A 24,720-nucleotide genomic window follows, 5' to 3' on the forward strand; every position below is an offset into this window, starting at 1 on the left:
TTTTCGCTATATAAAACAACGGATGTAATTACACGGAGTCAACGCTGCAACTTCATGCTCAGTGACGCAGCTCATTATCCACTGAGCTGCTTCTGGGATACAGCAAATAAATGTGACCTGGAGATCACTGGCTTCAAGCGTGAATATTGTGTACATGCATCTGTATTACAAATTGTGAAACTGCAATAATCTGGTTACTCAACTGCGCCTTAACTCCAAGATGTCGCACAAATGGTGAACGTTCCCAGTTTTCGGCCAGTCATTGCACTCCTTGTTGACAGTTGCACCCTACGGAATGTTGCGTAATTCTTGACCACAGGGAGGAGGAAAAAAGAGTGCAAATATAAAAGGCACAGCTAGCATAATGCCTGGGATGCTAAGCTGGAGCCAACTGTTTCCGTCTGAAAACAAACGCATCGCACCAGGGGTTTTCATGCTTCAAATAAGCTGTGTTAAAGATATTCAGTTTTAAGAGATAAGACATGACGTCCACCTCATTTCTGTGCTTTTCGTTCCACTTATTTTCTCGTATAGTCTTCCACACTTATTTCTTTCCGGTTCACTTCCAAACCAAACAATATTGTTTTAAATAAAATTAGAAAAGTTTAGTTATTCCCCTAACTTTCTTGCCTGTTTTGATTCAGCCAGTTTTACCTGAAGTACAAACCTGTATGCGTACTTTTCGGTATAAAAATTTGGTGCAATCAACGTCTTCATTATAAATTGCAAGGGCATCTCAGCACTTTATGCGATGTAGGGTTGGGGAAAGCATGAGCGTCCTATTTTGCAACGTGCTAGTGTCCATTCATGTCTTTTTTGGTTTCTGTTACTGGGACAGACACCCGTATAAGCATCCCCAAGCAAATGGTTCACATTGAGCGAGGACATACGCAACTACACACAAAACGCACATTGTGTTTTTAGCATGCCCGTCTGGTGGTGCACCACGTGACCGGCCGCACTATGCGCGTTTCACCAACAAGCGGTGCAGATGTCAAGACGACGCTCCTGTAGCCCTTCAAGAAGGCAACACCGAGCCTTTCAGCCGTCGGCCATGTTTGGTGGGCCGTCTGTCGGGCGTTTCTCGCACGCCTGTACTCCATATTTTTTGCCTTAGATGAAGGGTTTTGGGCTAAACATACATGACTAGCAATTTCACACTAAAACAACATTAGTGTGGCTCCAGCGTGAAGTTACCAGTTACGGGCGACCGCCGTTGCAGGCCACAGAGATGGCGTCGTGTGCTTTGAAGAAAAACACATTTAGAGTAGCTCTGGCCGGATGTTAGTGGTAAGTAAAAAAAGCAAAATAATTTAACCAGCCCGTGTTTCATGTCCAGACATTAGATGACGTAATACTTTGCCCACTTAATTGAATGTTTGGTATAAAAAAACAAACGACTGGTCTGACACTTCTCATTATCCTGTGAGCTTCTTTCGGCTTGCTTTTCAATAAACATTGGAATTTCAATTAAACCTGTCCCGACGAGAAAAATTTGTGAACGCCCGCTTACAGCTAAGATTGAATTTTTCGAAGTCCAGTAGTCATGATGGCTTATTTCAATGCAAGCTTGAAAGTAAAAGTTACCCTGCACACTTCTCTAGAATCCGCAGTGGTGCAGTGGCAAAAAATGTTCATTACAATGCAAGGCAACACAAGCCCGGCACCGGCTGTTGCCCGGTATTTTGACATGGCGGCAACAATTGAAGCACCTGCGTGACGAGATTTTATATTCATCGGGTTATTGCGAACGATCTCCAAAAACTCCACTGTGCCTCTTTTAGTACCTAAAGTGTATATTGCCACGCAAAACCCCAACGGATTGTTTCATCGAAAAGGTGTTTCGGAAACTTTTACTTGGGTTCTAGTCACAAAACCCTGCTTTTAAATCCTGCAAACACTTCTGTGATCACAAGAACAATGTTCGCATCTCATAAAATCAGAGACAATATTTCACATTCACTGATTTCTACATATTCGCCATTTCGCATGTTTTGAAACCCTACTTTGGAACTGAAATGTGGAACTGAAATTAAGAAACAGGTCCTGAAGTGGAATTGAAGCATACAGATCCCCAAAAAACCACATCGAATGCTTCAGAAAGCCCACTCAAGGCAAGCTACACTTACATGTCCCTTAAAAAGTCCCAAACAATATACAACATTGCGCACTTATTTTCGTGGTACTCTGAGCCAGAAACATTGATTGGTAATGGAAGATTTTCACATTCAAGCCTCTTTTTAAAACTAAACATTCAAGCGATAGAACGACAGCTTAGTGCTCCATTTTCCAACACAGGTAGTATCAGTTGTAGCTACTCTCTGTTGCTCAGTTTTCGAATGTCAAGAATGCTTCGTGGTAAGCAGTTCTAGTTACAACAAACAGCTTACAGTTGGACCTCTGGTCCAGTTTTGGCTACGAATTAAGCCTTGACAACCTTTCGGGTACTCCTGCAATCGCAATATTATGCAATTAAGAACGCAATTTCCTAGAAGCGCCATGTTCCCACAAAAAACGCATAATGATTATTGTATTGGACCTGTGATATTGTAAATTTTTTAATCAGATGTGATTCACGTAAACGTCAAGTTTTATTTTTGCAACAAATATCCAGGGATCTTTTGAACCACTCAATGCTACGACGAATTTTGATGAGAAATAAAACAAATATTGAATGAATAATTGAATAAATATTGGAAACAATAAAAATAAATGATCAACGAATTCACAAATGTTTTCTGCTTCAATGCACACTTAGTGAGGTTCTTGCAATCATGTGCAAGCATGCGCTGTTGCGGTTCACCTCTTTTGATAGGAGGTTTGAAATTTCAGAAGTTCTCACTAGCGAAACACAAAGAAACGCGAATGAATTGCAAATGGAATACTTTGCGATGCACTCATTGCACGTGATAAATGTTTAACCACTACTACCGCATACTTAATTCTAACGTGATCGCACATGTCCGGAATCAACCTTTGGCATACGGTCAAGGTAATAGACAAACTGTTGATAAACATTGAAAAAACAATTACAAACGTAGTTTGGTTTCATACATTGAAGTTGTATGCTTACCAAAGCTTAGGCTATCCTCAACCTCGCGCGTGCTTTTTAAATTTATTCATTTTACACTGACTCGTAACTATAGTTCAGATTTTCTAGTTTTTTTTTGTACTCAGACGTGCGTCTTCGTATAGAACCACTTCGGTTTTTCTAATATTTATTATTTCTATAACCATGAAAACGCCATGTTAAAGATCGGGTGTCAGAATCATAAATTCGCCTGATTTCTTGTTTGCTCTCGTGATCTGACCATTAAAAGTAGATGAGGTTTATTTAAGTGAAGTTACAGTTGATCTGTCTTGTTTTATTCAACGACTACTTCGTGTAACAAGGCCGCAAATATCAGAAGACGACGCGGACGCCACATTGCAGCTGCCTACAATCGAAAACTAGAGCGCTGCAACGCTTGTGACAGCGGCCGAAATCCTCATTTTGTCAAATTCAAATAACTAGCGTAGTGTAAAGATCAACAAACTGCATTATACTTTACCCAGCCTTCGAGTTGAGATGATTATGATGTATATTACACAGCAATGTAACTGCAGTTGCCTGATGACAAAACTGGACTATGTATAAAACGTCGCATCAATCAGGTGTTCTCCGATATACTGAAAATATCAAAAAACACTAATGTATCTTTGTTCAGCAAAGCAGACGATCGTGTTCACTAGTCTATTGATTGTATATTAGTCATACCACGGTTTCTGTCACGGGGCCGTTCGGTTACTACCTCACTTTGAAATTGTCGATGTGCAAAAGTTTGCAAAATGTTTACATTCCCCTGCTCATCCAACCTTACGGGCATCTATAAACTCAGAATTGGGATGTGCAGTACAATCAATTAATGAGCCTTTCAATGGGAACCTAACTTTTCCAAACATAAGTGTCGCTGTTTAAAACGCAACCAACCTACTACGATGTTGCACACATGCAGCTTTGCTCATTTATTTTCTGAATGGTTCTCAATTCTGCGGGCACGTTTTGCAAGACCAATCACTTCCCATTCGTTTTAAAACGTCATTAGAGCTTTCGGAAGACTTCTCTATAGCATACGAGTTATAAAAAAGTCGTTTGCACTCCTTAGATTTTACAGAACTATCCGAACGTTCATACAAACCAGAAAACTGCTTAGGCTTTGAAGAAGCGTGTAATATAGCCGCAGAATATATTATGAATTCTCCCGATAACTACAATATTCTCACATGTGTAACAATTCACACATTCAGGTGTCTTGTGAAATAAAAATTGTAGCATCTTACGTGCAATGCAAAACACGGCCCCTGGTATTTCTCGCTGCTGCCAATATGCAGACAAACAGTTTCTACAAATTACTGTGCCATTAAACTCTGAAAGCATTATATCGGCCAACAGAGTAAAAGCCCGACGCTAAGAGGAGCACATAGACGCAAAATTCTACACGCTTTATAGTAAAAAATCTTCCAAACGCGAGAGCCACCCAAATTCATTCCTGCGACGCGCTTGTTGGGCTAACTCACACACTACTTTCACCAACGAAAGAAGATTACCTTATTTCGAGGTACATGTCATATAAATTTGCTTACAACTTTGACTAAGACAGACAGCCCATGAGAGTTTCCTCACGATCCTTCACTACTCGTTTGTATGTGCTATTCTGGTGTTCATCAATATATCGCAGAACAGAATTCTTTCTCCTCTTTAGAGAGTTCCGCATGATCTCCAGGCTGGCCTCCGAAATCTCTGAATAAGTTTAAACGACCTGTAATATTTTTATTCAACGAGTGAACTAGTATTTTTTCAGATAAAGCATTGCAGGTGACCAATTTTTTTGCTGAATATTCTATTTTATGGATCGGTTATGTGTGTTTGTTTAAAATCTTTCTTTCTGCGAAATCACTCATGCCATCTAATATTGTTATTTTATTCTGAAAATGTATACATTCAGCTCTTTTATCCAGGTGACGGAGTTTATATATTATTAGAGCAAGTTCCACGGGAGCCGTTTCAGCTACAGGAAGTCCTCGTGTTGCGCGTATGAAAAATAGGATCCGAATTTCAGAATTGGCGAAACAGGTTGAATAAAGATGCGAATTTTGGGAAGACGTATCTTCCTTTTTACATTATATGCCATTTGAGGAAGGAATAAAGTTCTGGTACACTGTATTGTCTTTCTGCATGTAGTGTTCTCGTAGACACTATATTAGACCCCGACGTTCCGTCTACCCAGCGAAAGCAAAAAAAAAAATAATAATTAATATATGTCATACGGTATAAATGCGAAAAGGTTCTGACCTGTGGCAGCATTACTTGGCAATACCCGAAGGGCAATTTAGTTAGAAAAACGGACATCGCAGAATGACCGTTTGAATATGATTCAGATATCAAGGATTTTTGCTGTTATACGCCGGTAATATGAACTTCTTGCAACAATGAAAGTATATTCAGCTTTTTTAATACCTTTCTGCGAAAGGTACGTCGCGTACTTCAGGCTTTTTAATTAGTCTGATAACCCTCCAATGTAGCGGAGACTGCCGGTGACATTTCAGTGTTTCGTAGCGACTATATAGAAAACTATAAATACCGTTGTTGCCCGAGTTGAGGTATGTTGCTGTCAGTCAAAATAAAAGAAAAAGACAGGTAGACATTGGTTTGTATCATATAAAAGGACGGTGAAGCGGCTCCATCTTTGCGAGAGACGAGCCTTCATTTCAAAGACGCACTAAGTCTTCTTCGTGAAGTTCTTTTGGTAAGCTATGACTTTGATACGGTACTGATATTTCCGGCTACCAAAATTGTTGATTTATGATCCTGACATCGTCCCTTCGACACTCACGTATACTATATTTCAATAAGTATCAAATTTAATATGTTAGAATTAAAGATGGCTGCTTCGTTTCGTTTGTAATATAAAATATTTATTCTGAAATTTATAGTTCCTTGTTGGTCTTATTGGTTTTATAGAATTGCGAATAAGAATATATCCCACTCGTTAACGAAATAGCTCATTGAGCCCTTGAAATACCAGCATGGGCGTAAGAAAGGCAATGTTAGCCTGGCAGGGTGAAGGGAATTCCAATCCACGGTCGTTTAAATGGCCGTAACAAAATCTGTAGTGTGCTCTAATGTTACCACGAACTCTAGTTTGACGATTTCACTGTAGAACCTTACCGGAAGACTTGAAGGCAAATATTGCGGTTTACATTGGTATGGCAGCAGCAGCTTTGAAACAGGAGTCGTTTCACAACGTCGGCATATCATGTTTTATGCCATTAAACGTTTTTTTTTTATTTCAGCAACCAGTACCGTCATGTTCCGCACCTTTGGAGTCCAGATTGTTGTCGTGGTTGCAACGATTCTGGGTAATTACACCAGTGTTTTTGTAATGTTAAATTTTTCATGTGTTTGCCCTAATACTCAGACGCGTGTCCGTGCCCACAGAGGATGAAATTAAAAAATTCGGGGGTAAACTGTTGAGTCGAGCAGCGTAGCACAGTAGCTGTTAGAGGTCATTGGGAGAGGTCGTCGTAGTGCAGTGGACCTGATTAGGCTGGTGGTGACTATGAGATTGGCACATAGACACCCAACTCAGCCAGAATGCAGTGGGCTGGTGTCTGCAAGAGTTAATTGGTCGTGAAAGTCTCGTTAGTGGGGATAAATTCAGTAGTAGATAGTCACAAGCAATAAACGACACAAAGTTGCTACTGATAGAGAACGCTGGCTTAACCTAGACGCTTCGGACCATTGAGCGGGATTGATATGTGAAGGTTACGTACTATCGGCCGAAAATATAAACGGACCACTGCTCAGGCAGCCGGAGCGATTGCTGGAGCGCATTGCGGCGCTATTATCCTGCTGCGCTCGCTCACGACGAGAGTGCCACGAGTGATGCCAAACTTCCCCTCGCCCTCAGGTGGGTGCTTATTACCCTTGATAAATTTCTAGTGCAGAGGTCGCCTTTAATCTAGCACATGAACCAGTGGCGCATCAGCGGACGGCCGCAAAGCAACAAACCGCGATGCCAGGAATCAAGGAGGACCCATTCTGCTTTTTGTAGGCGATTTATGTTCGCCTCATGTTGCGTATTAGTGCGTCTGATGCGTCTATTGCTGCTCGATTTTAGACAAGGCGTCAGAATATACCGCAGCGACGGCTACCATGACGCTCGCTTTTTCACGCCGGAGCGATATTAGTGTCGAAATGGCCTTTCCGGCATCGTGTCGAACCGTGGGTTTGTAGGCGGCCGATGAGGCGGTGCGGCCGAGCCCACGTTTATTCCGTTTGCGTTGGCTGTGCCATGGACAGGACGAGGCGCGTAGAACGAGGGTGCCGTTCCAGAGGTGTGCCGGGTGCCGAGTGTCGCGTGTCCCTCCGAGCCAGCTGACCAATCTGTTGATGATGATGGTGGCGCTTAAGAAGATGATGATGGTGGCTCTACAGGGCTCCCCCCCCCCCTAGCGTGGAGCGCGATAAAGTGACAAATGAAAATGACAAAGCACGAAAATGCTCTACGCACTATGTACAGGTATGTACAATTTGTCCGTTGTCAGGAAGAGTCCGTGGGCAGTCAGTTGTCAAGGGGTAGGGGTTGAATAACGGCACGGTCCTGGTCGTCGGCGAGGTAGCATCCGGAATGTGGGGAAACCTCTGGTGGACGAGGCTGGGTGCGGAGGATGGGACGAGCTGGTGTAGGGTGTAGCAGCCCCGGAGAAAAATTGGCGTGAACCGCGGCCATTGTGTAGACTAAATAGCAATGCTCTGAGAGTTGGCGATGCGGAAGCAGGCTCTGGCGATGCGTGCACATTGTGGTTCGGCAGCCGGTTTGACGAGGCTGACGTCCTTGACGTGGAATTGTCGAGCGCGCTTTCGGCCGCAGCATCGTTGCGGAGGTTCTTCGTGAGTCCGTGGTATGACGACTCTGCGGAGTGCGACAACAGCAAGACATGCCAGTGCCGGAGCGGCGGTGAGTATTTGAACGATTCGGAAGTCGCCGTCGACCAGACATGAGCCAAGGTTGTTGGGCAAGGCGCCAGTGACGGCTTGGGGGCGTGCACTGATGGAGCCCCTGCGACGAAACTCGCTTTGACGTCTGTTGCTTAGGACGTCGGTGGCAACGTCGGCCGCGCCGAATAACAGGCTTTGTCTGGTCGGGTGATTGTGCGGCCGCGGTCTGGTCATCCTGGACGCCGCGGTTTACGGGACGCTCTTGGAGAACGTGATGTAGAGCAGTGACCGCGGCTGTGTTGTTGGTGTCCGCGGACAGGGCCACAATGTACGATTCACCCAGGTCAGCCTGCGATTGCAGTGGAGCTGGGCATTGCGTCAACGTCGCGGTGCACTTCATGTGCAACGCTGGTGAAGCAGGCGACGGGGTTCGGAAAGATAGCACGGTCACGCAGCCAAGGCGCTCACCGGAGCCCTCGCCTGGACTAGAAGAAGCGGTCGAGGCGAGCTTGGGCAAGTGGGTTTGCGCAGCAGACGCAACAACGTGTGGGACTGCGCCATGGTGTTGCGTCGAGTTGGCTAAGTGAAACGCCAATTCGGAAGTGCCGCAAGTCGTAGTCGGGGCTCGCGCTTGTTGGTCAGGCGAGGGTGGACCTGCCGGCGACGTATAATCCACGGATGCCGTTGGAAGGCGTGGTGGTGTGGACAAAGGCGTTCTTATACCGTGTTGGTTTAGGACAGCGGCCTTCAAGTCGTCATACGCACCGGGTCCTGGGGTCGGCAGCTGGATCTGCTCAATGAGGTCAGCAGGTAGCTTCTGTAGTGTCACGAGGTACCTGATTTCCGGGGAGAAGATGTCATTTACATAAAAATGGCTCTCCAAGATGACGAACCATGCAGCGTGGTTTGAGATGGAATCAAACGGGATCAGCAATGGAAGGTCTGGGAGGGCGGAGAACGTTCTTCGCATGCCGTCGTCCGCGTTGTGGCAGGAGAAGCAGCGTTGTGGAGCCATGGCGAAGCCGCTTGTCCGGGTCACCAAATTGTAGGCGGCCGATGAGGCGGTGCGGCCGAGCCCACGTTTATTCAGGTTGCGTTTGCTGTGCCATGGACGGGACGAGGCGCGTAGAACGAGGGTGCCGTTCCAGAGGTGTGCCGGGTGCCGAGTGTCGCGTGTCCCTCCGAGCCAGCTGACCAATCTGTTGATGATGATGGTGGCACTTAAGAAGATGATGATGGTGGCGCTACAGGTTTAATATTGGTTACACCAAGTCCTCTGAAGTCTGCTTTGATTGGCTACTAAGATATGCTTTCGGTGATAAATTTTTTTACAGCCGTACCGACAGGAAGAATGATTGTGAAGCAGAATCGTGAAACCTTAGATATTCCTGAATGTTTATTCATGAAAGGTGATAACACGGCCATTCAACGGTCCTCAGTGGGACAAGAATTTTCCGGCTACTGCGTGACTGCGCCATGTGGTGGATAAAAGGTTAACGCCTCACTAGAAATTTATCGAGCGTGACAAGTACCCGTGCGAGGGCGAGGGGAAGTTTGGCGTCGTTCGTGGCACTCTCGGCCGCAGCCCCTGCGTTTGTGGAGTGGGACGGTTCAGGCCAGCGCATAGCAGACACCCCGACCCAAAGCTCAAAAACATTACTTCCGCATTTATCTTGGGAGAGCCATTAGTGGCGTTCATATGATCATTGCTGATTTGGCAACACCTTTTCCGGGTTTTGATTTCTTTTGTTCAGAAGCAGCCAATGCTTCTAGCTGGATTATAAACAGCTGCAATACTTGCTTGTACAGTACCTTCATCAGGAGTATGCCCAGGATTTCTATTTTGCAGTATTGTTGGCATCTCTGGTCGTTTCCAGAGGTTTAGTCATATAAAATGATCCTGCCACAATATACCTACTAAAAATTTATTTATTACAGTAATATCATTTATAATAATTGAACACGATGTCTAGCACGGTGATGCTCCATTATTTTACTTTTGAGCAAAAATGCTAATTCCGTAGGCGCTGTGCTGGCCAGTGGCGTTCATAGCTCACTTTATTTTCGTAGCAGTGAAATTTTACTAAACGGCTCAGATGTGAAAACAAAGTAGGCATTCATAACGTCTGGGAGCTACGAGAGAGGCATGTGAGAACCAGCGCGGCCTGTAAGCGGTATGGTGTAGGAGCTGTCGTGTTTGTTGTTTTTCGGTCGGGTGGTGGTTACAAGTTTCCAAATTTTCTGGCATTGATGCAGGAAATTTAACGGAGATCATCCTAGGAAACCTTCTGTTTTGACCGTTTTAACAGACGGGAGCATTCCCGTAGGTGGGCAAAATATTTCTTCCAATTGCAAGGAGAGGTCGTAGTGGTCGCTACGCAAAAAACCGTTGGTAGCTTCCGGAAAATTCTACTGTGCCATGGCCTTTCCGCGTTGCCGCGGACAGGAGTCCGGGGGCCTGGTTTTCAATGAATGATAATGTTTTGTCCATCGGCGCAAACAAGTTTCCGTCACCTGTTCTCGAAGGCGCAGGTGAAGTAAAATGTTTCAATGTCCGACATTGTAGTTATAATTCGACATCTATGCCATTTTAAAGCCACGTTTGATTGTTATAAACAGTTGTAAACAGACAAAGCGATTTATAGCGGGACGAATGCAGTCCATCAGACCACTGCTGTATGACGCTGAATTTATTAGATGTGAGAAGGATGCCAGTGCTCAGTCTCAGGTGTTGATGCCACAAGCTGGCCTTTTAAGTAGTTGAGAATGTCGAGCATTAGGCTATGTCAAGAAATTTTTGAGTTGTCGTGAGGAATTATACAAGTTCTGCGGTGTAACATAGGGTAGATTGGCCTTCTAGCACTGGCGAAGTTTCGTGACAGAAAACCGCAAGGTTGAATTAGAGGGTAGAAATTAAAGCTCGTCAGTGAACAGAGGTCCAGATCCGAAAACAGACGTGCCCATTCGTTAGCAAAATATGCAGGAAAGCGCACAGTCATCGGAAGGTGGAAGATTTATTCTTGATTTGGAAAACTAGCATAGCATGCAGTAGACAAACAAACTTCATCATCGTCGGCAGTTTGGTGGGATATTTTAAAGGTGAAAGCTTTGTTACATTTGCAGCAATATACGGATTCAATGATATGTAAAACAAATGTGGAATTAATCTGAAATATGAAACAACACTTTTCAAAGGGGTAAAGTAAAGATCTTGCAGGTACACATGTATGCCGATAGAAAAAAAGTAGAAACTAGAAAGCGAAAGTGTAAAACGCCAATTTCGAAGGCAAGGTATCATTGATATAAGGAGCTAACTTTCAATTTTTCTTCCCTTACCATTGCAGCCACGTTGGCAGCCCCTGGTGCTGCTCTAGGAGGAGGAGTCGGTGGTGGCCGTGCAGAAGAAGCCATGGCACGCGCCGAAGACACTGCTTCGCAGTAGCAGTGTCTTTAAAGAGCTAAAATAAAGCGTTCGGGAAAGATATGATATACTATGAACGAGATACAATAAAAATTTTTGCATCTGAAAATTATAGCGGAAGTTATTTTATTTCATGTTTTCCTCGAATGACCCAGTGCGTTATAAGGCCTTAGCGCTATTTGCTTAGTACAGAAACGTTTTCTTTTCGATACACAATGCCGTGTTTTAGAACTTCACGCAGTTGACTTCACGCAATCACTGCTGAGTAAACATTGGGAGCAGTCGGACGGTCAAAATGCCGAGACACACTATTGCACACTTGACCTAAATGGTTTATATGCTCTAGTATTGTGCCGTGAAAGGTGAACATGTTTGGATAAAGTCATACCAGAGTGCACAATTGTTTTCTACCGTAATCAGATTGAGACCGAGTAGTTCCCCCTTTAGCCTGATTCCTCTGGACTTACAGGTAGCTGTCATCATTCGAACGCTAGAGAACGTTGGAAATTTCCATACGAGAACAAATAATCAGCTCCTGGGATCAAGAATTTGCGTGTTATAATAGGATCTCAGAACTTTTCTTAGTCAACACCTGTCGAAATGGTCGTTTAAGATGATTTGGTATTTTGTTTCTGGTTTATAGCCGCCTTTCAAAAGAAAACTTTTTACTCCTCAACCTGAGGTAGCGTAATTTCGCAAAAAGGAGGAAGGCGTCGGTGAGCTTACGGCTCAAAATCTCGAAATAAATAGACTCGATGACAGAGTGGCTCGATAATGGAGTTACGGTTACGGCGTTAGAGGAAGTGTTGAGAGGATAGGGCAGGGCGTGAAGAGTGGACCGCTTGAGAGAACGCATTGATTAAGGTTTGAGGCCAAGTGCTGGGGAATTTATAAAAAGAAGATAAACTATGCAGATGTTAGGTATACTTCATAAAGCGAACTTTCTTGGGCCATGGGAGCGTTGTAAAGAACGCCATCTCTTTGTTTTAATTTTTTATTTGAAAGTTGTATTTAATGTGGGTCTCACGCCAAGACTCATATCTATGATTTAACTCCATGACAACACATAAAGTGTGGTAGTAAATAGGTGAGGCTTTGGACTGTGAAATGAACCAAAATTATTGAGGTTGGATGAATACTCGAAGCATAGTGATTAAGTAAACAAAAAAATTGAACGATTTATTTTGGTCCGCTTTTGGTGTAAAAGATGGGCGTATCAAATCCTCTGTCTCGATTTTATGTCTTCAGGTTCGTGCACACCCAATGATGTGAGAAAGAATTGTGCCAAGTTGCAGTCAAAAATCGTTGTTTGGAAAGAAGTTATGGATGTTCGCGTGTTTCGAAATCGCGGAAAAAATGGGTTCTGCGAAAAGCAACAAAAGCGATTTCAAGCAAGAGCAGCGCCCCCATAAGATAATCAGAAACGCTAATATTCCCCACGATTGAAGCTACTTCCTTCTTGCGTATTGCTCTGGTCAGATTTTGTTCGTGGGGTAGCTCGGCTTTTTTTCTAGCTTGCTTTGCAGTATCAGTGCTCTGAGGGGATGCCTCTGCGATCCGCAGCTGATCATTCGTTTTTGGTATTTGGTTTTTCGTTTTGTGAGTCTTTCCTTCCCCATACTTGTGCTGCCAGTAAGAAATCGTAAGCCACAGAGGTAAGTACTTGCCCCAGACAATCTGAAGCTCCTTTGATGCGCTCACGAAGGCTCCAGAACGTAAACATCATCTGATCTGATCTCGTGACTTAGACCCACTGCTGTGAATCAGCGGCTGAGGCGTTGTGCTGCAGGAACCAAGTACGCTAGTTCAATCTCCGCCGCGGTGGATACTTCTCTGATGGATGGAAAAAGCAAAAAGGCCGGTATAAAAACTCTCAGCTAACGTAATGATATCTGTTTGTTTGGAATTAATGAAGAGTCGTCCAATAAACCGCTCCTCATAGACCAGTTCTAGCTTCGGTGCTTTAAACCTCAGAATAACAACACCAAATCTTAAGTTAGGTGACCCAGTGTTCGTGATCGCGTCAATACCTATCAGAGGGCCACCTTCCGGGTGATGGGAACAGTTTCTGGCACGGTTACCGACGGTCTGCCAAGCATTCGGCAGTTGACAGAGCCCAGAATGAACTCGAATGCTCAGGCACGGCATTTTCTCATTTCACGTTTCTTTTCTTTTGTCTCCTTCGTACTATAATGTCCTCATTTGCCCTATACGTTTGCTGCGCCGCGTTTGCCAGATTGAGGGGTCATATTGTAGATGCCGTAAGATCAGCGTGAACTGTTAATTTGCCGGAATTCTCCTCTGATTGACTTTTAGATGCGACTGCATCTCATTCACTCGCCTTGTCCCTGCATCCGGCGTCGGCGTTGTTGTCGGCGTCCGTCCCTCCCCTATTCTCCTCGCCGAATGAGCTGCGCTCTCCGCCGCTCACCCCCTCTCCTCTCCGGTAGCGAAAACTGTCCCGCGAGGGGCATTGGATTGGATTCGAATGAATTGGCTTGGCGTGGCGTGGCTTGGCTTGGCTTGGCTTGGATTGGATAAAAGTGGATTGTGTTTCGTCATAGCCGCGGCAGGCCCACTGGGGCCGGCGCGTCCCCTCACCGTTATGCGCGTTATGAAACGCGGTGCCTGCGGCGCTTCGCTCCATCGTTCCAGCGCCGTTCCTCCGCTGTCCAACGCTGCAACGTGAACCCCCTATGCGTCGCATCCACACAGGGGTTCCCGCTAGGGGAGGTGGGAGTTTTTTACTTTTGCTCACGTGCTTGCTGGCTGACAAAGCGGTTGTGCGTGCTTTCTTTATTTTGACGTTTTATGGTGTTTACAGGTACCAGTTTTAGAGTTTGCCTTATTTCTCTCTAGTGAAAGCGCATAATTCTAGGGCGGCCATGAAAACTATGCGAAGTAGAGCGGACATGATACCGTAGGCCTGTATTTTCTATTAAACAACAATAGCCCTTGCGTGACGCCCTCTGTGGGATTCTAAGAGAAGACTTGACCTAACATGAGCAGTTGCCGGGAACGCTTACGTCACACATTGGGAATTTCAGCCTGCGTAAAAGGAGAAACTTCGGCGCTCGCTTCATATAGGGACCGCGCGCGCCACTAAAGGCGCCACCGCCGCACGAAGGTCGTCCAGCCGCCGCGCGTGCGGTATATTGGCCAGCTCTTGGCGTGCAAACGCTCGCTGCTTTTGGTGTCTGGGAGCTGATTAAGTGTGTTTGTTTTTCGTAGCAGTTAGCGATGAATAGTCCAGTTATTGTGTTTATCACCTTCCTTCACTGGGGTTTTATTTTTCGAAGTAAGTTACCGTAGACTTCGGCCGCGAATGGCAACGGCTTCTGTGTGCTCTGGCACAAGCGCTGCGCCGTGGTGTTTACAGATTTTTAAATCTATATTGCTTCTTTTGTTAAAGCAATGTTGTAAATACCACACATACGGTAGCTCCGTAGTCACGGACTGCTTCGGGCCTATCGGTAATACAATAAAAAAACTGAAAGAAACCTAGTACGCATCGTTCAGACTACGCCTAAAGAATCCGATAATTGCTCTGGAATGCACAGAACGCTAAAAGAGATAGCCCAATAGCATTGCTGTTTTGATGAGTGGGTACATACTTGAGAACATCTAAAAACGCTGCAGAAACGCGAAGGATCAAAACAGGAAGAGATGTATGTTGCACAATGTGTCTTTCTGCTTCCACGCTTTGCAATCCTTGCAAAAACAGGAAGCGAAAAAAGAACAATAAAACTGATTTTATCACACGCAACAAAAAATTTCAATGTTACGAAGGGAGACAAAAGAGTGTGGTCCAGCGTAGAAAAATTTATTTTTTCGCGCTTCGATGTGCAGCACACGGAGGAAATAGAATATTGTCACGTAGCGAAGAACGACGCAAAGCTTTTCTGAACGCACGGACCTAGCGATCTCCTGCACTACAAAAGACTAGAAAGAAACACAAACGTCGAAGAAGCAGTCCGCAGTGTGACGTGAACAGATGAACGTCGATAAAGTGAGTTGCGCGGCGTTTGCTATGCATGCATTGCTCTTGGAACGTTATTAATTTCTGATCTATGAAAATAGGATCGAGAACATTGTCGAAGAAACAAAAAATGAAGGTAGCGACGGGGTGGCACCCTTTCCATATCAAACAATATTGCCCGACTGGACGTACGAGAAAAAGAGCAAATGGGCGCTCCGGTTGAAACGCCAGATAAGAAACCGTAATCGGCCACGCGCGGTTACAAAACAAACAAAATAACCCTGAGGGATAATTTGCGGAAATACGAAAAGTAAAAGCACAAGGACGTCCGAAAGCTTTTTTACACGTGAGCCTGAGCGCTCACGTAAAGGTCAGTAAACCATTGAAGGACTCTGGTAAAAGTCACGCGATGTTATGTAAGAACTTGCAAATGGCGGCTTCCGTCGCTGTGAAATGGGGCAAATATTTCATCGACCTTCGGCGCCATAAAATACCGGTTAATTTTCAGGAGGCGCGGGTTTGCATGTCGCGCGGTTTTAAACTGTTTTGTCGCGAAAGGAGTAATAAATATGACTCTTTCCGCGTCAGCGATAACGGAGCACAACCATGATGTGTCGGCTTTTGGTTTTTTTTGTTTGACAACAAAATAGCAATTATTTGTTTGGCCTAAGAGTAAAGTAAGACGGCAGTACAGATATCTACATTACAAAGAACCCACTCATGCATTCGTTCACACTCCTCCTAGTAGGCTAGAAAGTGAAATGATTAAGCTCAAGAAAAAATATCAGAATGTTACTGTTTGATTTATTTTACATCTTATGTTCGAGCTTGACGAACGAGTTAAACGGCGGCATCGGTAAGCTCCGCCTTTATCATCAGGCGTAGTGTTTCAGCGTCCTTACCGCATTGTACAACCGTTGGTCAGGTCCGTCTTTGTTCTGTGATCACGCCATAAAGTTGTAACACGGGCATCAAACAATAATGCTGCGGTGATGACAGCAAGGAAGGCGATAGCGCAGCAAAAGTTGCGTTGAAGGAGAGAGCTGAATTCTGTTGCAAAGAACGATTGAAAGAGAAAATTATATATGGTAAAAGATTGTCGGGAGCTTCTTAAGCTTAAGACCCGTAAGGTTCTTTAGCCTTTCCCTGGCTTTCGGTTCAACGCTACTTGATCGCTTGTTGTGTTGACGCTGATTTCAGCCTGACCAATTGTATTTCTCTTGCCAACCTCACCTGCAGTCCTTATTTCTTATTTTTGGACATATTTCAAGAGCAATACTTCAGTTGCTGGCTGTAGGCTAAGGTTCAATTACACGGCATGTCGTCATAGCTTTACGTGCATGACTTCACTGATCACTTATGTTTTACCTACGCGAAAAACATGGGTAATTGACCGTGAGTTGATGCAGTCGAGAATAAGGCTCCAGGAGAGACTTCGCTTATGCCTGCCTAAGTCGTCGCTTTCTGTTGGCAGCGATCCCATATTTACGAGGACGCTTTGATGAGCATGGCTCATAGCGGAATGGCTAACCGCTACGGAAATGTGGAAAATGAGTAACGTAAAAAACTGGGTGTGTTCGTGCATGCTCGAATCAAAACAGCGCAAAAAAAAACAAGGACAGAGAAAGAATGACAAGGATAAGGATAAGATCAGTGCAGTCCTTCTTGTCTTCTCTCTTTTATTGTCTCTTTTGCGCTGTTTCGCACTTATAATCAAAAATGAGCCTAAAAACGCGGTCGTATAAAACACAAAGAAAGAATTGAAATCCATGGCTATTGACATGAAATGATTACTAAACCGCTGTAATTGCTGGACACAGCAAAAAGGGAAATGGTGCGTAGTAACAATGACTTTATAGAAAACCAAAGAAGATGAAGCAGCTTGTACGCGCCTTCAGCATTTAAATACAGCGCGGAATTATTTACAGAGACGCAGCCATCAATAATAGCGCACAGCTTTGCAGCAACTAAACAAAAATGCGTATGGTGTCATGAACAAAGTAACCACAGCTGTTTGCGCACTAATGAGGCTGGGTTTAAATAAAGACTTTTCAAAACAACTCTCATTGCCTGGAAACATTATACCATCGCCTATTACTGAATTCAGCTTGAATAGTCAGTTTTTATTTGGACTAGGACGAGCCAGAAACCCCTACCACGACAATTGTTCTTGTGTAGGAACCTTCGAACAATTCTATTAAGAGGAGGGGAATTCCTGACGCAAGATCACACTTAATTGTTAATAGAGCGAACACAAGTGCTCGTAGCCATAATGAATTTTTTAGGACTTCGGACTTGTCTCTGAAACGAACGCCAGACTCTGAATTGTTTCTTTTCCTAGTTGGAGGTCAGTGGCCGCATTTCCAAATTGTTACTTTCTTTAAAGCAATTGTACAAGCCAAGCAAATATTTTCATTCCTTTCTCCCCACCCTCTACTGGTGTCTTTTTCTATATATCCCAAATTCCTCACCAGTGAAACACGTAGGCGATTGTAAATATCTGCAAAGCTGCCTGCTTCTTGTATAAAGAGTTTTTGCTCTCTTCTCTTTCTCTGTTATTTGTTAGCCCGTGTTTAGAATGAAACATATATTTGTATATAAAAAAGACGTGTTTTCAACGTTATGTCGCATAAAGAATTGAATCGGACCAGTCGGCCTAAGAATGATGGGGGATGTTGCATCGTTATAATAAGATATGCGGGTATTTTTTTTAAAATTAAAATTCAATACTGGCAATATTATCATTGTCATTATATATTATTAAATTTCTCGATTTTCGGGTCTCAAATTATTTGTTGCAATTGATATTACCTTGCCACGTGGTTTAACTGTCTCAAGAACGTACGTGAAGGCCGAGGTAATTGATGTGCACCAACTACGGCCCCAGGACAATGACCATTCAGCGGCCCCCTTTAACCACTACTTCCACCGTGCACGCAACCATAACAGTCCAGCAAGTCACCATGCAGTCATGCGCATTTTTGAATAATATTGGAGACGGCGTGATGTTGGCAACATTCAAACATTTAATTCCTCTCGTAGTACTGCGATGTTCCCATGGTGACAGAGATCATAGCCACCTTTCCGGATTATAATTGCATCCCAAGCCTAGTGGGTATCTTGGGCACATTGCGACAGATTGATTTTATTGGCGTATCAACCCCAGCTGTGCGAACCTGGCTGGCCAAAAATAGATGTAGTAATTGCGCGGTATCCCCCTTATAAGGAAAGTTTTATTACACGTACGAAGGCCTTCGTATATACTTAAAATCTACCAGTTGCAAAGATAATATGTAGGGTAGTAGCAAAGTAGGTCTCCGCAAAATCTTATGTTTGGTTAGCGAAGATAGCGAGGGTATGCACCCAGTCCTAGTAGAAGAGAGGTAAAAAATAGCCAAAGGGCAGAAGGGCAATAATCAGAGCACACAATCGGCAATCGGACACCAATGCTCTTGGAATCCCTACATCAACACAAGTGCTGGAGGTCCTCATTTGTGGGATTTAGAAACTCGTGGTTTGCCTCAACGTCGCAATACTATCACATGGCCACTAGTTATGTTGAACTAAGCAAAGATGGGAATTTGCATGGTGGTATGGTTGATTTGGCCTGATATCTGACCCGCGGAAGATTTCAAGAATTCGATATTAACTTGCGATGCATATTTGGACTTGGGACAGGGCCAGTGAAAAAAACAAAACCATACGACGGTGCGCAAACCAGCAAATGGTTAATTGAAAGCTTTATCGTTATTTATAAGCATGCGATGGCGACTGTACATTCATAGGGCAAACATGATATCTTCGTGCGCGTGCGCTCATGTGCAATTGAACTTTTATTTTATTATTTTTATCTCTTTTCTGTGAGCGCTACTATGGGCACGCTAATACATTTGTCAGATTCCACAGACAGCATACGTATGGCCTCAATCACTTCCCGAACCCATCCGCCCTTGGAGCGTGACAGCACATTTGCTTGCTTCAGTTTGGATTTACATCCGCATTTTGTGCAGCGTGTTGCAAAGGGGCCTGGCGATTATAATTGATTGCAAGAATGGTTGTGCTCCCGCAATCTTTCATTTAAACAACGACCCGTTTGACCAATGTAGGATGCGCCGCACGGAGATGGAATTCTGTAGACAACTCCAACTGCGCAGTCGACACAATTGTTGACGTTCTTTGCGCCACAAGGTTCCTGCCCTTGTGCGTGTAGGTTTTTGCGAATTCAATTTTTTCCGCATTGTCTTTAGTTTTAAAGGCGCTGAAATCGCCATTTTAACATTGTGCTTGCTTGCAACTTTTTTCAATTTATGCGATACGTTATGTACGTTAGGCTCGTAGTGTCGGCAAGACAGGTGTCTTGCTTCTTATGGACAAAGAGCAATATAATCTGGACGGCTTAGAGGCCATTCAGAATACCTTCAAAACAGCCGGGGAAGCTGCAGAAGAGCGTCGCAACGCGAACAGGTCGCGTGCAACTAATCTCCGCGAACACAATGGCTTGTAAAAGATGGCAAGGCAGCTGCAAGGATAAAAAAAGGCACACCTGAACGCATTCTTTGCCATTACGTCACACAAAGAAGGGAAGCCATTTCGAGTCATCGTTGAAAGAAGAGAAACTTGGCAGAATTATCTAGCTACGTACCTGCAGGGCATCTTCAAAACCCTCCCTATAGATGACCCCTTCCTAGTGAACAGCTCTGAAGAGGCCGTAAAGTTCCTTGCTGAAGACAAGCCTGTTATGTGCATGTCAGTGGACGTCAAAGATGTGTTCTGTAAGCTTCCACGGGAAGCCATCCTTGAAGAAGTAAAAGGCTCCAGTGACAAGTTCGGACCCTCAAAGCTACAAAACCAGTGCGGCATGAGCGTCCGAGGTTTTTTCGTACTATTGAAGCTCTAGGTGGAGTCACTTTTCATAGAATACAAAGGGAAAATTTATTGCCAGAGAGAAGGCATATGTATTGGTTGTCCAAAAGCACCGGAGCTGAGTGACATCTACTTGGCAGGAGGGGATCGCAGACTGGAGTCAGAGCTCTGCTCACTAGGTGTGTCTCGGTGCTTCCGGTACGTGGATGACTATCTAGTATACTTCCCGTGTGCAGAGCATTCAAGACAAGGGGAAGTAGAAGCTCTCAAAACGTTCGTAGCGGCACACAAACGCCTACAATTTACCTCGGACATAGCAAAGAAAAGTCGCCTCCAGTACCTAGAATTGAAACTCCGATTTCAAGACGACTATCAATGCTGGGCTTATAAAGCGAAAAGTGAGAAAGGTGTTCTACCATTTGACTCATGTCATTCAAAGCTTACAAAATTAGGTCTTGCTACGTCAAGCATGATGCAAGCTGGGAAAAATCGTGCCCACACTGCGCCTCGGAAAGTTTGTTAGTGCAAACTGAACGTCTAAGTCCACCGGATACACCTAGGAGGTGTTGGTCTCGGTGGCCGAGAAATGCATAAAAAAAATTAACGAAATGCCAAAAGAGAAAGCAGAACCAGACAAACAGAATCTCGTAGTGCGGACTTATCGCATAGATAACATAACGTATCGCATAGATTGAAAAGAGTTGCAAGCAAGCACAATGTTGATGTGGTGTTTTCAGCGCCTTCAAAACTAAAGGCAATGTGCAAAAAAGCGAATTCGCAAAACCAACACGCACAGGATCTTGTGGCCTAAAGCACGTCAACAAATTTGTCGACTGCGCAGTTGGAGTTGGTTACAAAATTCCGTTTCCTTGCGGCACTTCCTACATTGGACAAACGTGCCGCGGTTTAATTGAAAGATCGCGGGACCACAACAATGCTTGCAATAAATTACAATTGCCAGGCCACCTTGCAACCCACTGCTCAAAATGCGGATGCAAACCCAAGCTAAAGCAAGCAAATGTGCTGTCACGCTACAATGGCGGATGGGTTCGGGAAGTTATTGAGGCCTTTAGTATGCTGTCTGTGGAACCTCACAAATGTATTAGCGTGCCCACAGTAGCGCTCACAGAAAAAGAGGTAAAAATGATAAAATAAAAGTAAAATTGCACATGCGCGCACGTGCACGAAGGTATTATGTTTACCCTATGAATGTACACTCACCATATCGTGCTTATAAATAATGATAAAGCTTTCAATAAAGCAGTGGCTAGTTTGCGCACCACCGTATGGTTTTTTTCTTTTTCAGTGTACCTGTCCCTCGTCCAAATATGCAGCGCATGTTAATATCAAAATTGAGGTTGTACCAACTAGCCCCTTAACAAGCCTGTGTTGGCTTCATTTGAAGATTTCAACATTGTAGGATATTAAAAAAACACTTTTCTTAGACAGCGCAGTGCGATCATCAAAATACAACACAACATCGCAATATTCAAGATAATATCAACCATGACCAAGTGGCGCCATGACACTAACAGCGTAAGGGTTCAAAACGTTGATGTATACTTTGTAGAAACCAGGAAATTTATTTGAAATGGATAAATGGTTTTAGCCATCATCGCTTTAGCTTTTTTCATCGCAGCGTGGCAAAGGGCTGCACTTAAGCCGGGTCATGCAGGTCCAGGGTAGTGCTCAGACTCAGGGTTGCTTGCATGGAGACGATAGAACATACTGGGAAAGCAAAAAACTCTAATTTTTAAGGCATAGTTTTTGTTTTAGACTGTGTTGTGTCGATATATGTGGGCGTGTTGGGCATTCTAAAAATTTGTCATTCACATTTTCAAATCTAGTATGGCACGGTTCATTGAAAACCATCTGACCATTTCTGAAAGATCAACATCCCTGTCTTTAGCCACAAGAGTTCCCTTGCACCACTGTTAAACTAAGTGCCCATAAAATAGGTGGCCAAGTAAACAAAAGTGCATAAGATAATTTTTTGTGGTGTATTAGTAGAGATACGGTATCGTGTAAGGTGGTTTCATCATACGTAAACGCAGATTTTTGTGTGTGACAAATATACAGATATTTATTTTATAGTATTTTCATATGTTAATTGCTTGCACATTATCCTTTCTCTTTTCTAATTTATCAAGAAGGTAACACTATACATTGAGTACTTGATATTAGGGGATACCAATTTATTTTGGCTGGATACGATCTTGTATCCCTTATACTTCCCATAGCCCCTCAGCAAGGCTTGTTAACATGTGAATTACGGTCATTCTTAGTTGGGCAGCTATTCAATTTTCGGATACTTGGTGCACGTGAGCCTAATCAAGGCATTGAATATTTTTATTTTTTCCTAAGGGTTTGGGACGTTTGTCAGAAATTCAGCTTATTTACAACGGAGACAATGTTTACGAATATTTATGTATTGCGGTTGTGGGTTAACAGACAACTGTATGAAGCCTGGCGCTTATAGAAATTTGCGATGTTGTCTGTGGCCAAAGATAGAAAACAATGCAGAATTACCTAGCATGACTGCAAACATGAAGAAAAAAAGTGAGTCTCAAGACAGGAACATGATGCTGTTGCTGAAGTAAAAGCACAGTATTTTTGAAAGGTAATACAATATGCTCCTAAGTTGATGAACCGCTGCACGGAAGTTTTGTTTCCATAAATACAAATACTCAGCACCATACCTGAAATGAAAATGAAATAATTATAAACAACATCAAAATATTCACTGGAAAAATTGTTATTCTGACAATTGCAATTGTGAAGCACACAACGCCGATATTCAAGGCACCAGTTCATTTACTGTGAAAACAAATTGTCCGTTCACCCAGTAACACTTTGCTTTTCTTGTCTATTAGTATAATTTAGGTGCTAAAGGACTGTTTTTCGCAGAGGGTATGACAGTTTTATGCCGCAACACTGAACTGTACGCCAATACACTCCTCTATTGAGCGTAAATTTCTGCAAACATAGTTTTACATGCTTCCTGTTGCCCCGAAGAAGGCATTCGGTTTGTTTGCTTATGTTTTGTTTTTACTGCCCACCCGTGCCCGGTTATATTGTCTGTATCCCAAGCGAAGCAAGTGTTCCATTCGTTATTTTTATACCGCACGGGTTATCTAATTCTGATACGGGGTGCGTTTCGCCCTAAGGTCACTAGCCTGAAATAATCTCCTTTAAACTACTACGTTCCAAATGTAAATCGACGGTTCAAGAAACACTCGCGCCGAAAGGTAAAAGCCAGCAGAGCAGACACTGCGGGATTCCGATTGCCGACGCTTGCTTGCGTACGTCACTCTGCTGACTGCTGCTTCGCCGCCTGTATATTCTTTGATTTGTTAGGGCAGCACAACTTCACTCCAATAAGCTTGTTTTTCTTGAAGACGTCGTGACATCTGGTGGAGGTGCTGGGTGCGCACTTTTTATGCTCCCAACAACATCTGGAAGCCGCCAACCCAGCTCAACTCGTGTCAGCCGTCGACAGCAAGGCCTTCAGCCAGAGTCGGGACTGCTTCCGGATAAAGTTAAGAAAGAAGACGTGAAAACCATCATGATCAACGCAGGCACTATGACCAGCGCTACCAATCCTGCCCTCGTCCTTCAGCAACCCAGGGAGCCCCCATCTTTCCATGGGTCACCTTCTGAGGATCCCGAAGACTGGTTGGATGAAGTCCAACGGGTCAGGCTGTTTAACCGATGGGACGATGCGGACACACAAAGGCAAGTGTTCTACCTTGAAGATTCAGCACGGATCTGGTTCGAAAACCTTGAGAGCTCCCTTGAGTCTTGGAACGATTTCAGAACGCAATTTGTAGCGACGTTCAGCATGGTTGTGCGAAAAGAGCGGGCCGAAGTATTGCTGCAGACGCGGACACAACACTCTAACGAAAGTATTGTTGTCTTCGTCGAGGAGTTGAGGCTTTTCAGGCATGCTGACCCTTGCATATTGGAAGAAAAATGTTACGCTTCTTGATGCATGGTATGAAGGAGGAAATCTTTGCTGGACTTGTCCGCAACCCGCCAACAACCGTCGCCGTATTTGTGACCGAAGCTAGCACTATTGAGAAGGCCCTCGAAATGCATGCTAAGCAGTATAACCATAACTTTGTTGGCGCGGCCAATGCGAACTACGACGACAGCATTCGGATTTCCGCACACAGCGTACGCGAGACTTTCCGCGCAGTAGTGAGAGATGAGCTGAGGAAACTTCTCCCAACGCCGCCGCAGCCCCAATTCGCTTCCCTTACCGACGTCATTAGGGAAGAAGTGCAGCAACCCCTGGGAACATCAACAAAACCACAAGCACCCCGCGAGCCACAAGCCATGACCTACAAAGCTGCTGCCCGTCGACCTCGCCCACCTGCACCCTATCGTCGCGAAGCTCCATACCGTCGTCCCCTGTCACCGGCGCGACCACCTGTGGTGCAACCTCCCGCCCCGAGGAAGACCGCACTCTGGCGA

General features: G+C 44.3%; 1 long non-coding RNA gene across 1 annotated transcript; it reads left to right on the plus strand.

Moving 5' to 3' along the window:
• Nucleotides 1-5,728: 5,728 nt before the first annotated feature.
• On the plus strand, nt 5,729-11,433 carry LOC144166116 (uncharacterized). The gene is made up of 3 exons (XR_013321582.1): nt 5,729-5,786; nt 6,334-6,399; nt 11,326-11,433. It is a non-coding gene; the product is annotated as an uncharacterized LOC144166116 (long non-coding RNA).
• Nucleotides 11,434-24,720: the final 13,287 nt, after the last annotated feature.

The sequence above is a fragment of the Haemaphysalis longicornis genome, unplaced genomic scaffold (assembly GCF_048455015.1).
Source record: "Haemaphysalis longicornis isolate Haplotype H1 unplaced genomic scaffold, Haemaphysalis longicornis Haplotype H1 scaffold_16, whole genome shotgun sequence".
Classification (NCBI taxonomy): Eukaryota; Metazoa; Arthropoda; class Arachnida; order Ixodida; family Ixodidae; genus Haemaphysalis; species Haemaphysalis longicornis.